The sequence below is a fragment of the Lampris incognitus genome, chromosome 4 (genome assembly GCF_029633865.1).
Source record: "Lampris incognitus isolate fLamInc1 chromosome 4, fLamInc1.hap2, whole genome shotgun sequence".
Classification (NCBI taxonomy): domain Eukaryota; kingdom Metazoa; phylum Chordata; class Actinopteri; order Lampriformes; family Lampridae; genus Lampris; species Lampris incognitus.
In genome coordinates, this window is record NC_079214.1 from 31,295,501 (window position 1) to 31,303,524 (window position 8,024).

Consider the following 8,024-nt stretch of genomic DNA (forward strand, 5'->3'; position numbering starts at 1 on the left):
CTGCAAAAGATGTCCAGTACCTCTTCCGGCGTCACCACAATGTCTCTGTGCTCCGAGAGCAATGTCAGTCCATTAAGCCGTCTTTCCGTCATTGTACTGCGCATTTTGTCCTTGATCCTCCCCAGACGGGAAAAACTTCTCTCGACATGGGCACTGGTGACAGGAAGCGTGGTCAAAACGCGGAGAAGCTTGAAGATGCTTGGAAACAACTCACTGTTACAGGCATTTAATGCCTCAATGGCATTTTGTGGAACATAAGTTGCATCTTTCCATTTATCCCGCCAGGTGTCAATTTCTGACTTTACAACTTCCAGATGCGGTGACACTTCATCAGGATACAGGTTGGAGAGCGCGTGAGCTGAGCTGTCGTTCAGCATGCTGACCTTAGATGGCAGTAAGGAGCAGAGGTTGGAGATCACATTTCTGTGTTTGCTGAAGCGTTCCTTCATCTGTGATGAATACAAGTCAAGCATGACTATGAAAAGCTTTTGCCGGTAGTGATTTTCACAGGCCTTCAATGGATCCTCATTGCAGTCCATGCCTCTTCGTGGTCGAAATTCAACCCCATACTTGGCTGCTTGGGAAGAGGTCTTTTGGAAAATCTGCCTGAACTCCATCTCAGAGTTAGCCCTCATCTCATCTACCTGCTTAATAACAGCATCAGCAGCTGAAACGCAACTCGCCAAGTCACAATTTTCCTTCTGAAGGAAGGTGGACAGGTGGTAGGTTTTTGCAAGCATCTTCTCACTCACATTCATGGACAGCATGAATTCTGCATTGTCAATTGAATTAAAGAGCTGAGTGGCTTTGACAGATGTGTCTCCTGTGAAGGCTTCACTGATTTTCTGCAGGCTGGATCGCACAGGGTCTAAAAACTCGTTGAATGTAAATATTGCGTCGTGGCGTTCGACCCATCTCGTTTCACACAACTTCGTCAGTCGCGTTTTCTTGCAGTCGGGTAAAAGACGTTCCGTTTCGTGTCGCAGACTGCATGCAGACCGCAAAGCCGAATCATGGAAAAAAGTGCAGATTTCCGAGACAATTCCAAAGCAATTTCGCACCATTTGTACAGTGCAGCACTTGTTTAGGACCAAATTCAAACTGTGGCTGGCACAGTGCACATAAACTGCTTGCTTGTGCTTCTCTTTGATTTTAGCTTGGGCACCATTTAAACGGACACTCATGGCAGATGCGCCGTCGTATCCCTGGCCACGTAAAAACTGTAAATCAACGCCTGCATTCGTCAACTGACTTTCGATTGAATTGGCGATTGCCTCCCCGGTTAACTTCTCGATATCAACAAAGGACAAAAAATCCTCTCTGATGCTATATTGGCTGTCATGCTGGTTCATGTATCTGACACAGACAGAAAAATGCTCCCGCCCTGAAACATCTTTCATTTCATCTGCCAACACAGCGAAACACTGCGCGGAGTTTACTTTCTGCACCAGTTTGTTTGTTATCACATCTCCAGTTATGCTGATTATTTCATTTTGTACATCAGGACTGCAGTAGCTAGCGTTTGCTGCACATTTACTCAAGTGTTGTAACAGTACTGTGTCGCCAGATGTCGCCCTAAACCTGAGTAAAGCCCTGAAATTTCCATCATTGTGAGTTGGCTCATTCAATGTCACTGGTCCTCAATCAATATCACCTCTCAGGGCGAGATCTTGGCGACCGCAAAAAAATCAACGTTGCAATGATGCTTTTGAGTTTTTCTCTGTTTTCTTGACTCGCTTTTTTCTCTCAGAATCTAGCCTCAGTGAAATTGCATCCATTTTATTGTTGAGAACCATTTGGAAATTGTCCGCTTTCAAACATGCATCCTTGTGATATGCCTTTTGTGCATGGTCTTTGAACGTCTCTAAAGCATGTTTCCAGTCTGAGAAGTGGACATTAATTAGCTTGCCAGCTTTTCTGTGCCCTCCCTTGCCCACATGCTCGACTGCAAACGCAACACAGTGCTTACAAAAACAACCGTCGGACCTTGTTGAGTATACTAGCCAGCTAAACTGGTCAATCCCATGACGTTGGAAACGTAGTTTACCTCCTAGTTTTGTAGGGAATGTTTGTCCGATATTGGCCGTCCAGTCCAGTGAGTATATTTCTCTTCCCTGTTCGTCTGATATTTTCCCACCAATATAATCCACAAAGTCGTGTGAAAACGTTTCCGAGGTAGAGGACAGCGGGTCTGCTAACTCTGGCTCCGTTTCCGAGGAGGAAGGTAGTGGGTCTGCTAACACTTGCTCCGGGAAATCGGTAACGTTAGTGACCAGATCATCTGTAATGTTCTTGTTTTTCTTTTTTGAGTCGGGACACGTTGAAACAAAAAAATTACTGATTTTACGAATATTAACTTTACTGCTCTTGCCTGATTTACAGGTAGCTTTTGGCGGCTCCATTGCTTTTGAAAAGCAAACTATAGATCGACCAATTAGCTAGCATAACCAGTGGCAGGTTGCTTAGCTGACTCGTCAGACCCCTGAGTCAATCAAAAGTGTGTGATTTTATTTGTTTTACGAAACAGACCAATAAGATACATCATGTTTGGAAACAAATTAACTGACAGGTTTAACGCCTGTCAGTCGCGATAGATGCAGTGTATGAGTAGGCTAGAGGGGCGGTGACAAATAATCAAAACGATAACTAAATAATTATTGGTGCCATGGGGTTTCGTGGGGGGGGGGGGTTCAGACACGAAAACCACCTACCTGGCTACGTGCCTGGTGCAGGCCGATCATAATCTTTTGTTCTGTTGAAAACTGTGGAGCCGAGAGAGTCCATAGTCTGTTCTTGGTCTAGGCTATCATTATAGTGCTGATGAAAATTGCTTGACTGATGTGTCGAGCCAGACAAGGTTTCCTTGACATGGATGCTGTTTGAGCAAGGATTGAGGAATGATGACCTTCCATTAAGCAGCAAGTTTGTCTTGTAGACTGTCACACTGGCAGGCTTGTGGGCCCATCCCAGACACATATCTCCTATCACAACCCACCCCAGGGTGAGACGTTGTGCATACAGAGCATTATGTGGTCTGTTATGCTGTTCTCTCACTTTATGAAGTCTCAAAATGTCTCTCCCCAAGAGCAGGAGGATATATGCCTTGGGATAAAGTGGTGGGATTTTGTCAGCCACAAGTTTCAGGTGGGAGTAATGTCGTGCCACGTCTTGAGAAGGAATTACTGACCTATCTTCGGGAAGTAGGTCACACTCCAACAGGGTGGGAAGAGGTATCTTGGTGCACCCATCGAGAGATTCGACCATGTAGTTGTGTGCCCTTCTTCACGAGGTTTCCATCACACCTGAGCACGTCTTTAGGGTGTAGGTCACAGAGCTTCCTCTTATGCTGAAAAGATCAAAGAAGTCGGACTGTGCTAAAGACCGATTGCTTTGGTCATCCATGACCACGTACATTCTGACTGCTTTCTCAAGATGTTCTGCTGGATACACTTTAGCAAGACATATCTTTGAACAAGACCTCGGACTGCTTGTTCCTCAATAGATAGCCATACACTTTGATGTCATTGCAGTATATGCATCTGCCTCTTGCTCCCTGCCATGCTGTTCCACCATTGCAGAGGTCTCTATTTTTACAGGAGCAGGGCCAGGGTGTAGAGCAGATATGTGCCTGTCACTGTCACACTCAGCACACTTTGCTGTCCCTCAATAGTCCTTTGCCGTGTGCTTAGTCGAAGCACAACATTTGAAGCAGTAGTTCTTCTCCTTGAGATAAGCTCATCGAGTGGCTTATTTCTGAAACTACAGCACTTACTGAGGGAGTGAGGTTTTTTGTGGAGAGGGCAATGTTTCTCTGGGTCTTCTTGTTTCTTCCCTGAGGAGCTAGCATAGTTGGCAGTAGATTCACTCTCCACCCCTGTCTTTCTCACTGAAAGCTGGGTTCTGTTTTTCACAGGTCTTTCAATCTTTGAGAAGCTTGTAGGACCGAATGATGAGTAAGCAAAGCTTGGATCCCTTCTTGTCCTGGCTTGGTTGTGAATAAATTGTGAGAAGAATGCAAAAGGTGGAAAGGTAACATTGTGGACTTCCTTGTATTGTGACCCCACACTACTCCACTTTTCGTGCAATCCATATGACAGCTTTTCCATGATGGGGTTGATGCCACATGCAGTGTCAAGATATCCAAGTCCAGGTAAATAACCCTCTTCGTTCGCTATTTCCAGCTCCATGAGAAGGTCAGCAAGTTCCTGAAGTTTCAGATGTTCTTTGTTGGAGATTTTGGGAAACCCCTCAATTCTCTGAAATAAAGTGCCTTCTATTGCCTCTTCAATATATTTCCACACCATGGAGAGGCCTGCTGTCGGGTTGTGAACATGTACAGAGCTTATTCTTTTTGTCTGTTCAGATGACTTAGGTCCGAGTCACTTAATTAGAACATCTGGCTCTTCTCTTGCTGGCAGGGCCAAACCTTGGGTGATGCTAGGAAAAGATGATTTCCATCCCCAGTAGTTTTGTGGACCATCATCAAACCTTTGGAGACCTGATGTCAGAATTTTTCTTTTGGCCAGATATTTGAGTGAATCTGACATGACTGGCATCTTATTGAAGGAAGTTTTCAAAACTGGTGTGCTCTGTGGTTCACAGTACTGTTTTGGCACACGACATGACTGCTTACGCACAAACTTAAATTTGGAGGAGAGAGGGATGTGTCCCTGGATAGGCTAGCTGCTTCTCAGAGGTTGGAAGTTGGAGTTTGAGTGCATTAAGTCAGTAGCAAATGGTCCACCACAAGCAGTAAGATTAATTTTTGACTCTTTTGTATCATGAAATTCATCCAGATGTACTGTATATAGTATGGCTTGACTACATTGTGCATGAGAAAGGCCTTGTACATATTCACTGGTATGCTGTGCCGGACTGTAGCAGGGAACTGGAATAATCTCTTCTTTGTAAGATGGTTCTTCATCTTCTATAGCAGCCTCCAAAATGGCAGCTTCAGCCGAAGCAACCACTTTTTTTCTCTCCAATTTTAAAACATGCAACTCAGCCTGTAGCTCTGCATCTTTACAAGCTCAATCTGCTGCAAGGCGCACCTTTTCTTTCAGCACACTAGTTTCTTTTGCAGCACAGGACGCATTATAGGACACCTCTTATACCATAGTTTTCAAATTTCTGCAAGAGTAAGGAATGATCAATTATGTCAAATCCTTTACGTAAGTCAATAAAAACACCTACAGTGTTTTGTTTCTTATCTACTGCTGTTGCTATATTTTCTACAAAATCCATCACTGCTAAAGACGTTGATCGATTGCTCCTAAACCCATACTGATGGTCCCTCAGTAACTCATATTTGTCAATAAAGTCATCAAGCCTATTCACAAATAATTTTTCAAGTATTTTAGAAAATTGAGGTAGCAAACACACGTGTCTATAATTGATGCAATTTGTTTGTCACCATTTTTATAGACTGGAACCAGCTTAGTCATTTTCATTTTATCAGGAAAAATACCTGTTAGAAAAGATTTATGGTATGAGGAAAGAGTCAGTTACCTCTATTATTAGTGACACATCAGTAGTATAACCACCATTGGATTTTTTATTCTTAAACTTTCTAACCACTTCTATCACATCACTCTCACAGACTCCACCCAGGATCACTGAATTTCTGTTGTCAAATACAAAATCAAAATCAAAATTACTGTCTTCATTTGTAGGAAGGTTAATTTCCTTTGCCAAATTTGGGCCTAGGTTAACAAAAAAAAACAAAACAAAAAACACACAAAAAAAAACAAAACCTCATTTACAATTTCGTCTATATTTTCAATAACTGAATTATCATTTTTTACAAAATATGATGGGAAATTCCTTTTACTACAATTTTTAATCATGTCATGAAGCACAATCCTTAATATTATATTTATACTTTTGCAACAGCTGATTGTAAGTCTTTTTGTTGTGATCTCATAATAAATGTTAATCTGTTTTTATATTTTTTGTACTTGTCCTCCTTTTCCTTTGCTCGATGTTTAATAAATTCCCTACAGAACCTATTTTTCTTTTTGCAAGCTTTTTCCAACTCTTTTGTGAACCATAGTTTTCCCCTTTTAGAATTTTGTCGATACTCTTTCAATGGACAACGTAGGCAATAAATTGTCAAGAATGTGTCCAAAAATGCATCATATGATTCATTAGTACCCTCTACATAACCTTCCTGCCAATCATGATTAAAAAGTTCTGCCTTAAGAGCTATAATTGCCTCTGGTGATTTTATTCTAATCAAATTGTTAGTCTGCCTATTTGCTCCTAATTTTAACTTGTTAATTTCTAACACTGTAAAGACAGGCAAACGATCACCTACATCAGTCACTAACAGACCGGTTTTTAGTTTTCCATCAATTACATTTGTAAAAATATTGTCTATCAAAGTTGCAATTTCCTTAGTTATAATGCTCGGTTTTACTATTAATGGATAGAAACTCAAACTAACCATAATATTAACAAATTCTGTAGTTTTCGTATGATCATTAGATCTCGGCAAATCAATGTCAATGTCACCATAAACAAAAATCACTTTAAATTTTTTCGTGTAATTCAAAAATCTTCATATTAAATTGATCACTAAATGACCCCGATGTTCTATAGATGCAACTAATTAATATGTTTTTGAATCTTTCCACCTTAATTTCAACGGTTAAATATTCCATCAAATTGTCAATAGCCGTTGTCATATTACCAATAACCTTACATTTCAATGCAGACATCACAAATAAGGCAAATCCCCTCCCCTTTTATTTACCCTATTTTGCCAAAACATTTCATAGCCCTCTAATCCATCCTGCAGTTCTGTATTATCACTCCATCAAATCTCTGAAGTTGCTATTACACTAAACCTTTGCTAAAACTGTTGAAGGTAATCTTTAATTTTGGAGAAGTTACTATAGAGACTCCTACTGTTGAAATTAATCACTGAACCCCCCCCCCCCCATTTCAACGTTGGAATTGAACTTGTTTTCAGAATAATATTCACAATTAATGTTAATGTTCTAGTAGAAGTAGGTCTCAGGATCAGTGTCATGTTCTAACTCTTGAAGTTTGTGATCACTAAAGTCAAAAGACTTAAAATCTGTGTATTCACCCATTTTCTTATACCAGTTTTGTCACTCAAACAACATTGCCCCTTACAACACAACTAAAATAAATGTATCATATTTCCCCACTATTCCACCTATCTACCAAAATATTCATCATTATTCATTTATATTGTTCAAGATCTTTTATGTCTCTGATGACTATAACTTTGATAACTGTTCTGGTGTCCCATTCAGTCTTATCGTTACTTTACAATTCCTTGTTCCAAGTTTCCTAAATTCGTTTTTCCTTTCTCAGGATTCTAGCTTGTCTTGCAATTTCAGCATTTCTCTTTGTGAGATGCTCGTTTACATATAGCTCTGTGCCCTTGAGTTTTTGTTTTGTTTTATTGTTTTTTGTTGTTGTTGCATGCTTTAGCACCTCAATTTTATGGTTTCTGCTCACAAATCTAATGATGACGTTTTGCCTGTTGTTTTGTTTTTGGGGCGTGGTGTGACAGGCGGCGCAGTGGTTAGCGCAGTTGCTTCACAGCAAGAAAGTCCTGGATTCAAGCCCTGGGGTAGTCCAACCCTGGTGGGTCATCCTGGGTTATCATCTGTGTGGAGTTTGCATGTTCACCCTGTGTCTGCGTGGGTTTCCTCTGGAGTTCAATTTATCTCTTGGCGCAACCTCTCCCCACTTGTCACCTGCTGTGATCTGTGCATATGTGTAGTGAGTTGTCTTAAGCCCACGAGATCATCCATCCTTGTGTACTGTTCTAAATCTTCTACTTTTCTTTCAAAGCTCTTCAATTTTCTTGACTTTCTCTCTAATCACAGCCTCCAGTTGTCGCACTTCATTAATTATATCCATTAGGCCCATTTGTTATTTTGCCACCTTACTTAGTTCCACTGACCTGAAGTTCAGAGACTTTTTGAGCTCTTCCATTTCTTCAGCTAATTTCTTGGTAGCCATTTCTTTCTTCATGTTAATTATGA